Here is a 14,341-nt window from a genome sequence, read left to right as displayed (position 1 = left end):
GGACGGTAAGACCCGCGGATGTTGGCCATACATGGCGTAGAAGGGAGAACAGCCAACTGATGCGTGACAAGCATTGTTGTAAGCAAATTCCGCAGCCCCCAATACGGACAGCCAGTCCGACTGGTACTGTAGACACAAACATCGAAGGTACTGCTCCATGGTGGCATTAAGCCGTTCTGTCTGCGGATGGTATGATGATGACAGACGAACGTCGATGCCAAGGAATCGGGTGAGGGCCAACCAAAAGCGTGAGGTGAATTGGGATCCACGGTCTGAGACAAGAATCAATGGAAGACCGAACAGACGGACCACCTGTTCAAAGAATAACTTGGCCAATGCAGGAGCGGAGGGGACGCCTTTACAAGGGACAAACGGAGCCATTCTGGTGAAAGTGTCCACGACCACCAAAATTGTGGTCAAGCCCTGGACCGGTGGAAGCTCTACCACGAAGTCGAGTGACACAGTGTGCCAGGGGCGTGGCGGGATGGGCATTCTTTGGAGAAGCCCTACAGGTTTCCCAGGGACCGATTTGCATTGTGTGCAAACGGCACATTTTGATACAAAATCTGCCACATCCCGTTTCATATTGGGCCACCAACACCAACGGAGGAGTAGGTCGAGTGTTTTGGTTTGTCCTGGGTGGGCGGCTAAACGAGTATCATGAGACCAACTTAGGGCCTGCAACCGAGTCCGGACATCAGGGATATACAGGCGTTCCTGTACATATGGCAGTCCTGATATCAAACGTGCTTGCAACCCTTGAAGAACCGTTCCATGGTCCGCTGTCCAATGGCGGATCTGTTCTAATAAGGAACTGGTCGCAGCACAAACACACATGACAGTGTTTTTTGGCAAAACAGGAAGGACTGTCTCTTCGCGGGGTGCATCAACTCTGATGCGAGAAAGTGTATCGGCTTTGCCATGCAAAGGGCCTGGCCGATAAGTGACAATGAAATTGAATTGTGCAAAAAACAAATGCCACCTGATTTGTCTCGACTGGGTGCACTTCACCGTAGACAGGGCTTGAAGGTTACGGTGGTCCGTATAAACAGTAACAGGATGCCGTCCCCCCAGTAGATGGTGTTGCCACTCCTTAAAAGCAGCTTGTATAGCCAATAGCTCCCGCTCCATTATGGTATAGTGTTTTTCCGGGGTAGTCAGTTTTCTGGAAATGAAGGCTATGGGGTGTAGCTGCCGAGTTGTGGGACATTTCTGAGACAAGATAGCCCCAAGGGCAATGGCAGAGGCGTCAGCCTCAATGATGAAAGGCAATAGGGGATCTGGGTGTAGCAGGACTGGGGCCGTAGTGAAAGCCTCTTTCAGGGTCTGGAAGGCGACCTGGGCCTGAGTATCCCAACAAAAGGGAACTGAAGGGCTGGTAAAACGTGTCAACGGGGCTACAATAGACGAAAATGATGCAATAAAGCGTCTATAAAAGTTAGCAAATCCTAAGAAGGATTGCAAACTCTTAAGCGAGGTAGGAGTAGGCCATTCAAGGACTGCTCAAATCTTTGCATCATGCATGTGAACCCCCTGAGATGATATCACGAAACCCAGAAAATCCACAGAGGAAACGTGAAAGACACTTTTCGGCTTTCGCATATAAACCGTGTTCACGAAGACGGATTAATACTGTCGGTACGTGCTCCTTGTGCTGCAATAATGTTTCGGAGAATATTAATATGTCGTCCAGGTATATCACAACAAAAACATCCAACAGGTCTCGGAAGATGTCGTTGACGAAGTGTTGGAATGTTGCGGGGACATTACATAGGCCGAACGGCATCACCAGGTATTCAAATAGGCCGCATTTGCACTTAAAGGCCGTCTTCCACTCGTCGCCTGCGCGCACCCTCACCAGATTGTAGGCCCCCCTCAAATCCAATTTCGTAAAGATTTTGGCGGTAGTGAGGCGATGCAGTAATTCCGAAATGAGGGGTAATGGATATTGGTTTTTTATAGTCACTGCGTTGAGTGCACGGTAATCCACACAAGGGTGGAGATCCCCCTCCTTCTTTGGAACGAAAAAGATTGGGGACGCAGCCGGCGAACGGGAAGGTCTTATGTGACCAAGTCTTAAAGACTTTTCAATGTAACCCTTTAAGTGCTCCTCCTCGGGTCGTGCCAAGGAATATATCCACCCGTGAGGGAGAATGGCATTGGGTACCAAATCAATCGGACAATCATATTCCCGGTGAGGCGGGAGTTGTTCCGGCAAACCCTTGTCAAACACCTCAACCAAGTCCTGATATACGAAAGGTATTTCAGGTTCCATCTTATTAGTTGCATTAATAGTGCGTGTGCTTGATATTAGAGCCAGGCATGGAGAGGGGAGAGGCATCCCCTGACGAGGAAAGTAATCCACCTTACGTAAAGGAGAGGAAAAAAGCACTGTTTGTTTCACCCAATCGATGATGGGGTTATGTTTTTGCAACCAAGGGAGGCCCAGAATAATCTTAAACTGAGGTGCAGAGATGAGATCGAAAGACAGGTGTACAGTATGCCCTTCCACCGTACTCATTTGCAAAGGTTGTGTTTGTTTTGTGACATGGCCCAAAACCAGACAGGAGCCATCTACTGCATAGATAGCTTCAGGTTTATCTTTAGGGTCTACCGGGATACCATGGGTTACTGCCACTTGTTCGTCCATATAATTACCGGTAGCCCCGGAGTCTATCATGACTGGACTAGAAAAGGTTTGTGAGTTGGGCAATAGAAAGGACATATCCAAGTATATGTGTGTGGCAGCTGGACAGAGAAGTGAGCCATTGCAAGGCTGACCCGTCACATCGGCTCGATTTAAGGACGGGTCGTGGCGTTTCCCGCCTGTTTCACAGGGCGTTTAGGACATACGCGAATTGAATGTCCCGTCTGTCCACAATACAGACATAGATTGTGTTGTAGTCTTCTCTCTCTCACTGCCTTCGAGAGAGGACCTTTTACTGCCCCAATCTGCATGGGTTCTACATCCCTAGGGACTTGAGAGGGTACCAATTTAGGTTTACCAGGGCGTAGTTCAGGACATCAGCGTTCTCCATGCCTCTGTTGCAGACAAGCATCTACCTGCAACACTAAATCAAGCAAATTAGTAAATACTGAAGGAACAGAGGGGACAACAGATAATGCGTCCTTAAGTTCGTCTGACAAGCCCCTATAGAAGACTGCTGCCGTTTTCTGTTCAGGCCAAGAAGTTTCTGCAGCCAGCTGTTTGAACCGGGCTAGGTACGCCAAAAGGGGTTGTTTACCCTGAGACAGCGCCAGAAACTCTAGGTCTGAAGCCTGAGCTTTATATCTGGCATCAAAAACCAGGTTCATTGCTACTAGTAGGGCATCAAAATCGTACAAAACAGGGTCATCAGACTCCAATAACGGATTCGCCCAGGCCGTAGCCATACCCCCTAAATGAGAGAGCACAAAGGCTGCCTTTGTTGTGGAATTGGGAAAAGCCAAGGGACGGCATAGAAAATGTAGACGACATTGATTAATGAATGTCCTATACGTTTTAGGGTCTCCCGTGAAGCGTTCTGGTGGGGCCAATGGATAAGGACCAGGTAGTACCACTGGAGCTAAACTGGCTTGGGGCGTCGGAGGAATGGTTGGTGGTACAGGAGCGGGAACATCCCCAAACTCCTCATCCGCAGGCAAGGGCTGCACAAAACTTTGCATGACATCCATTTGTTGATGCAGGGAAGCATGTGCTGCTACCATGTCTGTGCGGAGCGTGGTAAAGGCCTGCATCATAGCAGCCATGGGATCCGCATTAGGATCCATCACAAACAGACAGGCATCAATATTGAGCTCCTAAATCTGTCTTACTCCTTATGTTCCACCGTAAGTCTGGAAAACCACTTGGACCAGATGCCACTGAAGTAATTCAGACTTCCTTCCTGAGAGCACAGCTTGCGGGGTAATAAAACCTGTCAGGCCAAGTGCTCAGGCAAAAAGGCAGAACGCACAGCGGAGCTAGAGGGAAGAAACAAACAAGGTAAATATTACATACCGTTCGTTGATGGCAAAAACCAACCCCTCTACACCCTCCGAGACCCACAAGCTTACCTGTGTATTCCTTTTTTCCTGCGGAATACCTACTTGTGATAACACACAAGACCAGATGTGGGCGAGGATCAGACGGCGACTTACAGAGAGTGCCAAGGTTAGTGTCGCTGATGTCCCAAAGTCCAAAAGAAAGTGATGCAAACAGCAGAGCGTCCCAAAATTCAAAGGGGAATGATGTAAACCGCAGAGCGTCCAAATAATCCAAAGGAAAGTGATGCAAACAGTAGAGCGTCCCAAAAATCCAGAGGAAAGTGATGCAAACAGCAGAGCGTCCCAAAATCCAGAGGAAAGTGATGCAACCAGTAGAGCGTCCCAAAATCCCAAAACAAAACCAAGCTAGAATGTCACCAGGTGTAAGCGGTCCGCACTGTTCTTTCCAGTGCAGAAAAACAGGGTTCAGGAAGAAAAAGACATGGTGTTTCCTTTCTCAAACACCGCAATGCAGGGTATTTTCTAGTTCGTTCGAAGAGCGGGTAACCAGGAGTGGGTAAGGGATATAGGGTTATGGATCAGAGAAGGAGCCGTGAGCCAGACATGAGAAGCGGAATCCCAAGACAGTCCGGTACGAGTTCCGTGGTCGAGCAGGGGAGGACAGATCAGACAGTCACCAATACAGAATCAAAAACCAGGTAACGAGGTCAAAAAAGGGTAAGCAGAAGTCAGCAACCAGGTAAACAACAGGTAGGAAAACTTCTTCCGAGAAGCGCTGCTCGCGTAACACAACGGTTTAGGAGCACCGGCTTTCTGGGGGCGTGGCTAGATATAGGAAGTAAGGGAAAAAAAAAGGCGTGGAACGCATGCAGAGGAAAAAGCGTTCCAAGGATTCCTGCCAAGCGCCAGATCTATCGGGAGATGTAATAATTAACGGCGATGATGCCGGCGTTGATGTAATCGCCAGGACAGGCGCCACGGGCTTCTCCCATGGGCATAAGAGTGCCGTAGGAATCCGGGGGGCATGACAATGACATACATCCTAGAGAGTCAATCAGCATTTTGATGGTGACACCCTGACCTGTGCTCAATGGTGAAATCAAACCCTTGCAGGCAGATTGACCATCTCAATAGTTTTGGATTTTCTCCCTTCATTTGCATTAACCATCTCAAGGGTTGGTGGTCAGTCTGAATGACAAAAGTAGAACCATACAAGTATGGGCTAAACTTATTCAGTGCCCACACAATAGCAAAGCATTCTCTTTCTATTGTTGCCCACCTTGTCTCAGGATCCTTCAGCTTACGGCTGATGAAGCAAATGGGGTGCTCCCTACCCTTCTCATCCAGTTGGCTTAGAACTGCACCTACACCTACATTGGAAGCATCAGTTTGTACAATGAAAGTTTGGTGGTAGTCAGGAGCTCTCAATACTGGAGCTTGGCAAAGAGCTGTCTTAAGTTTTTCAAAGGCCTGATTGCACTCCTCATTCCATTTGACCTTTTTAGGGAATTTTGGAGAGGAGATTACATTCAGTGGAGAAGCTATGTTCCCATAGTTCTCAATGAAATTCCTGTAGTACCCAGTGAGGCCTAGGAAGGCTCTCACTTGGGTTTGAGTAGTATGTGTTGTCCAATTTCGCACAGCTTCAATCTTGCTGAGCAAAGGCCTTATTTCTCCACCTCCTACATCATGCCCAAGGTAGACCACATTACTTTGACCTATCTGGCATTTACTTGCCTCGATAGTCAAATTGGCCTGTCCAAGAGCCTGCAAAACATGTCCTAGGTGGTTCACATGATTCTCCCAGGAGTGGCTGAAGACTGCAATGTCATCCAAGTATGCCATGCAGAAGTCCTCCATCCCAGCTAGAACTTGGTTTACCATCATTTTGGAATGTAGCAGGTGATTTTTTTAATCCAAAAGGCATGACCTTAAACTGGTACAAGCCAACTGGGTGGAAAATGCAGTTTTCTCCTTTCCATGGTCTGTCAAGGCTATTTGCCAATAGCCTGACGTAAGGTCAAATGTGCTGAGGTACTTGGCTGCACCAAGTTTATCCACCAACTCATCTGTCCTTGGTAAAGGGTGGGCATCAGTCTTGGTGACTGCATTAAGAGCTCTATAGTCCACACAGAATCCCAAGTCTTTGGACCCTGCCTTTGGTACTAACACAACTGGGGTAGACCATGGACTAGTAGAGGGTTCTATTACCCCGAGATCAAGCATCTTCTTGACCTCCCCCTTGATATGGGTTCTCACATTTTCTGACATTCGGTATCCTCTGCTTTTGACTGGCAGACAGTCACCAGTGAGTATCTCGTGCTGTCCCCAAGGGGTCAAGCCTGGTGAGAGTGAGAACAGGGAGGCAAACTGATTTAACATAGATTTGCACTCCTCTTGTTGCTCAGGTGTCAGATCTGAAGAGAGATTGACTCCTTCAATTTTTTCATCTAAAGATACACCTCTGAGGAGATCAGGGAGAGACTCGCTCTATTCTTCCTCTGCTGCTGAAGCTAGAAGCAAGGCTCCTACTTCAGGTCTGGAGATGTACGCTTTCAGTCGGTTGGTATGGAAGACTCTAGGAGATTCCCTGGGTCTGCCCAGATCCACCAGATAGTTGACCTCTCCAAGTTTTCCCACAACTTTGAAGGGTCCCATCCATTTGTCTTGCAAGGCCCTCTGCCTTGTTGGGAGCATAACGAGAACTAGCTGGTCTTGAGTGAACTCAACCATGTTAGCCTTTTGATCATGCCAATGCTTGACCAAAGCTTGTCCAGCTTTCAAGTTATCACTAGCTTCTGCCATCATGTGTGACATTCTCCGTCGGAGACCTATCACATAGTCAGTCACTCTGACTGGCTTGAGGGGAGGAGCGCTTTCCAACCCCTCCTTAATCAGGGCCAATGGACCTCTGACGGGATGGCCATAGAGAAGTTCAAAGGAAGAATAACCTACTCCCTCCTAAGGGACTTCTCTATAAGCAAAGAGAAGGCATGGCCGTAGAAGGTCCCACTTTCTTTTCAGGGGTTCCTCTAAAGCACCTATCATGCTCTTCATGGTTCTGTTAAATCTTTCTACCAGCCCATTGGTTTGGGGGTGGTAGGCGGTTGAGAACTTGTAAGTAACTCCACAGGTTTTCCACATGGCTTTCATGTAGTGGGACATAAAGTTTGATCCCCTGTCGGATATTACTTCCTTAGGAAACCCAACCCTGGTAAAAATACCAAGGAGGGCCTTAGCCACAGCCGGAGCTGTAACAGTTCTCATAGGGATTGCCTCAGGGTATCTAGTAGCATGGTCTACTACAACAAGGATAAACCTGTTGCCTAAAGAGGTAGGGGGATCAAGAGGTACCAACAATGTCAATCCCTACCCTCTCAAATGGGACTCCCACAACTGGGAGAGGCACTAAGGGTGCCACATTCTTGGCGCCAACCATACCAGAAGTTTGGCAGGTATGGCAGCTCTTGCAAAACCTATCTACTTCGGCCCCCATTTTTGGCCAATAGAAGTAGAGGGAGAGCCTTTCCTTGGTCTTCTTGAAGCTCAAGTGACCAGCTAAAGGAATCTTGTGGGCTAAGTGCAAGAACTGTTGTCTGTTTTCTTGAGGTACTACAAGGCGTTTGTAGTCTCCAGGTTCAGACTCAGTTGGTTCACTGTAGAAGAGGCCATCTTCCCAGTGCAACCTATACTTCCCAGGATCTTGCCCCTCAGCCTGAGCAGCTGCGTGATGGCGGAGACCCTCCAGAGTTGGACATTCTCTTTGTCCCTTACAGAAAGCTGCCCTGCTGGGCCAACCTTCTGCCAGTAAAGACTGCAGCTCAGGATGGTCCTCAGGGTCTAGATCTCCAATAAGTTATTGGCCTCCCACTAGCTCTTCTTCAGAGTCTAGTTCAACCATACAGGGTTGTACCTCCCTCTCAGCCTCAGCTGGAGGTGGAGTTACAGGTGTAACTGTTGGAAGCACTGGAGTGCTTGCTGCTGACTTTTTCCTAGGAGTCTTGGGTTGCCCCTTTGCTCCTGATCTGGTAGTTACTGCAGTGAGTTGCTCCAGTGGTAAAGGAGTGATCTCTGTCATCATCTCCTGAGATAACCCTCGCAGGGTTTTCTCTCTTGCAGGTTTTGTGAGCTCCTGTAACCTTTTACTAGGCGGTCTGGGGTATGTGACACAACTCCAAGAGCTTTCAGGTCATTACCCAACAGAACCCTTCCTGGCACTTCATATTGTACACTGACAGGTATGTTTACAGCCATGTCATTACACTGGATGAGAACTGGTAACTGGGGACACATCTGCACAGGCCCTCCAGCTAACCTGGTGAGGCATTTGGGTGCCTTAGCAACATCCTCTGCCTTGAAAAAAGATTCATCCACCACAGTTATGCTGGCCCCAGTGTCTCTAATGGCAGGAGTCTCCTGACCATTTACCTGGACACTGTCTTCATAATACTCTTTAGTATTATCTGGGATAGAATTATACACATCTAAATTCTGTTGTTCCCACAACCCCAGAGAGACTGAAGAAACACTGGCTGAGACTCCAATGGGTTCATCAGCCAGCAGTAGACAGTTTCCACTTGCCATTGGGACTTTCTCTTCTGGAGCGAAGGCTAAGGAGGCAAGTTGGATCCCTGAAGGTTTACCCTTGCATCTGGGATCTCCTTTCACATGGTCAGTAGAGTCTCAAACAAAGCATTTACCAAATGCCTTCTGCAATGGAGGCTTGTTCTGACCTCCCTCTGGTTTAGCACCAGAGGAGACACTATTCTGCTGTGGTTTCCCTGGTGGCTTACCCTTCTGGTTTTGTTTGGGGCCCTCTTTGTAATTTGCAGTATTAGAATTCTCTTTGGAGTCCTTTTTAGGCTGTTTCCCCTCATCCTTTTTCTGAGTTACCCCAGAATCCTTGTGAGTGGCCCTGTTGGCAACCCACAAGTCAGCAGCCTTAGCTAGTTTTCGGGAATCTAATTCCTTTGAATCAGCCAAGTGCTGTCTGAGCTCAAGAGAGCAGGCATCATAAATTGACTCCAACATAAAAAGAGTCTTCATACCTTCATAAGTGTTCACTTTGTAACCCTTAATCCATCCCTCTATGTTTTTCAACCCTTCACTCACCCAGGTAGCCCAAGGGGTACCATCATACTTTTTGAGGGTTCTAAACCTCTTAAGATACTGGGAAGGGGTCTTCCCAAACCTAGTTATCAAAGCTAGTTTCACACATTCATACTATTTCCTATCCTCCTCCCCCAACTCCATTACCACATCAGTTGCAACAGGGGGAAGCCTAGAGAACAACCAGGTGAATAAGTCATTTCCTGTGATGTTCTGGAGCCCATGATTATATTCAAACAGAGACAACCAATCCAACACATCCAACTTAGGCTCATACATACCAACCAATTCTTTAGGCATCTGGCGTCTTTTAGGACTGGAACTTCTAGAGGAGCCAGAGAGAGAAACATTTTCAACAGATAATTTCTTCATTTCTAGCTCATGCTTGAGCTCCATTTCCCTTAGCCTTAGTTCTTGATTCATTTCCTGATGTCTCTGTTCAGCCAGAGTATTCAGTCTCTTGAACTCTAGTTCAAGTTTCATTTTCTCTAATTCAAGATATTGAGGACTTAGTGTGGGACTTGGTAAAGGCCCAGTAGGTACAGCAGGTAGGGCAGACAGAGGCCTAGGGGGGACAGTCACAGCAGCCTCACCCTCCTCTTCTGACTCTTCCTCAAGATTATCAACATTTGGATCAATATCAATTTCTATACTGTTATCTACATTTTCTGGCATGGTAGGTTCCTCAGACCCATAATCCAGACTTTGGTTAGCTAACAACCTTTCTATTAACTCAATTTTCTTGCCTTTAGTCAGGAGGTTCTTATGCTTACACAATACTCTTAAACAATCAGCAGTTTTTGTAGCAAGGGACTCTTGACTATAAGTTTCCATAGTTGACATGTTAGAAAGATTACTTTTTCAGTGCTAAGCTTTGTGGTTAGTTGTACTAAGGTATCCTCAAGCACTCTAAAGTGTATACTCAATACAAATCCCACCACTGTACACCAGTGTTAGGCAGAAACCTGTGCAGTTCCCTTAGGGACCACTGCAAAATATTTAAGACTACAGGTGTTGGCAGTAAACCCACTTGGTAGCAGTCTGCACCACACAGATTTACCTGGTAGCTGCGGCTGAGCAGTCAGACTTCCCTCAAGAAGAGTTAGGCAGTATGCAAAGTATACTCAATAGGCATTCAGATACAATAATACAAGCAAACACTGGCCAGAGCTTTGGTATCAAAGTACATAATTATTTATTTAAAAACACACAGTTGAAACACTCCAGCACTCTTATTGTAAAATATTCTAAACAAAGTTACTATTATGATATATACACCCCTTTTTCCCTATTAGAAAATCACAATAAAACACCACTTATTTTCATACAGCGGTGAGCGCTTAACTAGATTGCACTCTAATAAGTTTGTGAAAAAGGGAGGGAAAAAGACAGAATAAGAAGAGGTACACCACTCTACGATTCCAGAACACTATTAGCAAGGCAGAGAGCAAAAAGTCACTGGTGAGCCAAAGTCCAAAGGCTGGGCCCCCTCTTAGAGAGAGCAGAGCACAAATGTGCCCAAGATCACACAGTTACGCTAGGCTTAGAAAGTCTTGCAGAGGGTTCAGAAAAGCGTTTAGAGAGGCTTAGAAAAGTTTAGCCAAGGTGTCCCAGGCTAACCCAGGTTTGAAAGCCGGGGGCTAAATCTACCCCGTACAGTCGGTAGCAAGGGAAGCCAGGCAGGACACGGTACCTTAAGTGGGAAGGATCCTCCAGCGGTGGCAGTTGTTCCTGGTAGTGGGTGCAATTTTGTCGTGTCGTTGTCCAGGGGAAGAGAAGATCTCGACTTGGAGGAAAGATGAAGGTCGTTGCACTACCAGGGCAGAAACCAGCCGCAGAGTTTTCCGGTTAAAGGTGGTACCTTGGTTTCGCGGTCATGGTAAAATGTGGTATCCCGGTTGCCGGGGTGCTTGGCACAGGCAAGGCGGCCACGAGATACGTCGGGAAAGCGAAAAGACGGTGAAACTGGTTATCCCCACCAGTTAAAGGAAGAAGACTCTCCGGCGGGAGATCTCCTCTGTCGTTGGGAAAAAGTGGTGAGACGGTCCAGCAGGGCTCCACCGGTCGTGGTGTCATGGCAGGTCGACTCAGCTTCTCCCTCGTCGGATTCTTAGGTCCTGTGGCGACTTCTGAAGTTCCAGTCCCCAAAGCCCTGCTTTTATGCAGCAAACCCCCATTCACTCAGCCTAGCTGTCACTCAAACATGCTAAGTGGTGAGCCGGTCGGCTCACCACTTGGGCCAATCAGGATGGAGTGCGACTTGAGTTGCCTAGGCAACTCAGTCCAGGGTGCCTAAATTTCCCTCCACCCCTCCTAAGTACCCCAAACAGAGTGGCACCACTTTGGAGGGCTTCTGTGGAGAAGCCAGCCAAAAAGTGGAACAAAGGGCTCGACTTGGGTTGGAGTCACAGAAGAGAAAACAAACGCCATTTTAGAATCAAGTTTTGGCAAGAAATACCAACCGGAGAATTAATATTAATTAAATAAACCAGCGGTATGTTCGAGGCTACCGTAAATAATTAAATAAAGATAGTAGCCTAAAACAATGGGAAATCCCATAGGAAAATATTCACGGTTGAATATAAAAAGTAGTATCCACTGCCACCAGCCAAAACTCGATCAGGGGGGACGGAGACGTGCCCCCTCAACTAACAGACCCCGGGGCAATTGAATTGCCCCAGCCAGTACGTCCACAATATGATGGTTTGTACTGGTTCTGTTCAGAATTTAAGACTAGTAAAGTCAATTGTGACTTTACATGCCCTGGGAGACAGTAGTCAGTCCCAGGGTATGGAGTCTATACTGGGGGTCACTATGACACCGCTGTGTCACTGCACTGAGGGTGCTGTGTAACACACATCACAAAAACACATGAAGCCCTATGGAGTAAAAGACCCTATAGCCCATTAAACACATCTAGATTCAAAGAAACACACTCAAATCATGCCCAAGAGTGAGGGTAAATGAGTCTCACTCTTGGCAGGAGAAAAAAATAAACCCCAAAAATCCTGCAAAGCTGCTGGGGGACTCACTAGGTTAGGAAATTCAGCCTAAACAGAGAATTCTCCCGAACACAGCCCTGCTCCTGTGGGCTTGCTCATTGCTTTCCTGCTCCTCTGAGCGCTCAACCTTGTTCCTTACTGTTTTCTGCTATCCAATCCTGTTACACAACTTCCCCTTCATTTCCTTCTGCTAGTTTGCTATCAACTTCCTTTTCCTGGATTTGTCTGTAAGTATCTTCTCTTGTACTGTTCGTAGACCCTTTTGTACAGAGCTTGTCTGTTGGTTTCCTTCAGGCAACCTCTGCCCCTTCCCTTGTCTCATTTCTACGATACAGACACCCATAGCTGTTGTTCCAAGTCATGAGCAAACAGCGTGGGCCTCTGTTATAGCAAACTGTCCAGAAGGCTAGAGTTTTTCCTAAGGTTCGTGGAATACTCTTTTCCTATATCTGCATACACCCCTAGAGGGAATCCATTCTGTTGTACCTTATTCCTTGCTACACTTGACTACTCTTTGTTCTCATTACTTTCAGCTGTGTGTGTACTATTCTGTCCACCTTACTTCGGCACAACCACCCGAAACCCTTCCTGGGTGTCCTGTGCCTCTCCTTTCAGGGTGTCATCTCGTGACAGTGTTAGAGAACCTGGGAGTAAGTTGTAAGGGTTGTACGTTGATAGAGCTGTGCAATGGCGTTGGGAAGGGAAATGCACTCTGAGCTCCTCGAAATCAACTTTTAGAATCTATGTAGCACGAGCATAATATAAGTACTGAAAAAGACAAGATGCCCTCTGGTTTCCATTTCAGTAGATGGGTACTTTATGTTGCATGTTGAGGGTGCTAGACCTTAGCTTAGCTGAGAGCTGGGGGTAGACCGCCACTTGAGGATAGAGCCCTTACTAGCTGCTGGGGTCCCAAGGGACACTCCATATATCCTACAAAGGTCTATAGTTATTGATTCAACCACACAGTATTTTAAGCTTTTCAAAAATGTTGGTGCCCATTAATTTGCATGAGGTCCTTAGGCAAAGTGTTCCATAGGATGGTTACCTTAATACAGAAGGTACAGTCTCCCTCTGAATATTCCAGAAGGGATGCATTTCAAATGCTAGAGATACAACAATCATAATCAGCCATCATGCATGTGCCAGAGGAAGCCGAGAACAGCTGTGGAGGCAGGTTCTTCACAGTATTAGACAGGCATGCCAAACTCAGTAGCATTGTAGAAGCACCTCCTTCTCTCAGTTGCAGAAGAGATTTCACCACCACCATGTCCTGTCTCATGGCAGATAAGAGCATCCTTCGTACTGAAGTATTCGCCACATTCACTATGCTGAAATGGACCCAGGCATGCATGTTTTGTCTGGTGCCTAATAAGGTGACTGTTCCGATTGAAGCATTTTCCACATTCAGTGCACCAAAAAGGTTTCTCTGCTTTATGTATTCTCCGGTGGCGAATAAGATCACTCCCCGAAAAGAAACTCTTCCTACATTCACTACACGTATGAGGCTTCTCACCTCTAAGGACTGATGGTAAATATGACCTACCTTATGACTAAACGAGCTCCCACACTCAATGCAGTCATGCAGTTTTACACCTGCATGTCTTCTCTGTTGGGTAATAAGACTTCCCTTCCGGGCAAACCCTTTCCCACACTCAGTGCACTCATAAGGCTTCTCTCCTGTATGTGTTCTCTGGGGGATAGTAAGATCTTGCTTTGTAGCAAACCCTTTCCCACATTCAGTGCACTCATAAGGCTTCTCTCCTGTATGTGTTCTCTGGTATATAGCAAGCTCCCCCTTTGTAGAAAACCCTTTCCCACATTGAATGCACTCATAAGGCTTCTCACCTGTATTCATTTGATGGTGGCTGATAACTGTATCATGCAAATGGACGTCATTATCAAATTCAGTGCACTGGTAAGGTTTTTCACCCATGTCCTCAAGTGGGCAATAAGTGTGTTCTTGAGATGGCAATTGTTCCCACATTTTGTGCACGTATGAAGTGTCTTGCCAGTTTATTTTGTCAGGTGCCTTCTCTTAAGAGGAGCCTTTTCAATTAACCTTTTCCAAATTCAGAGCACCAATGAGAAATATTTTTCTTACTGCACATAACAGATTGTCATTTTCATGCTAGATATACCTCTCCCCCAGGATTTACAGAATGAACACGCTTGGTTACTGGATGTTACCACAAAGTGGTTGCATGGAAGGAAGTCATCATGTATCAACAGGCTTTGCAATC

At 46.9% G+C, this 14,341-nt stretch overlaps 1 protein-coding gene and 1 pseudogene across 1 annotated transcript in view; both read right to left on the bottom strand.

The window, feature by feature from the left end:
- The window catches only part of LOC138498512 (zinc finger protein 615-like), a 1,154,252-nt gene that overhangs the window by 1,027,338 nt on the left and 112,573 nt on the right, over nt 1–14,341 (bottom strand). The gene's annotated exons all lie outside the window — the stretch shown is intronic.
- LOC138498406 (zinc finger protein 300-like) lies at nt 13,289–14,034 on the bottom strand (annotated as a pseudogene).

This window comes from Ambystoma mexicanum, chromosome 5q (genome assembly GCF_040938575.1).
Source record: "Ambystoma mexicanum isolate Mex_15411 chromosome 5q, UKY_AmexF1_1, whole genome shotgun sequence".
NCBI lineage: Eukaryota > Metazoa > Chordata > Amphibia > Caudata > Ambystomatidae > Ambystoma > Ambystoma mexicanum.
Note: the sequence above shows the minus strand (reverse complement) of the source record. Positions and strands in the feature narration are given on the sequence as shown.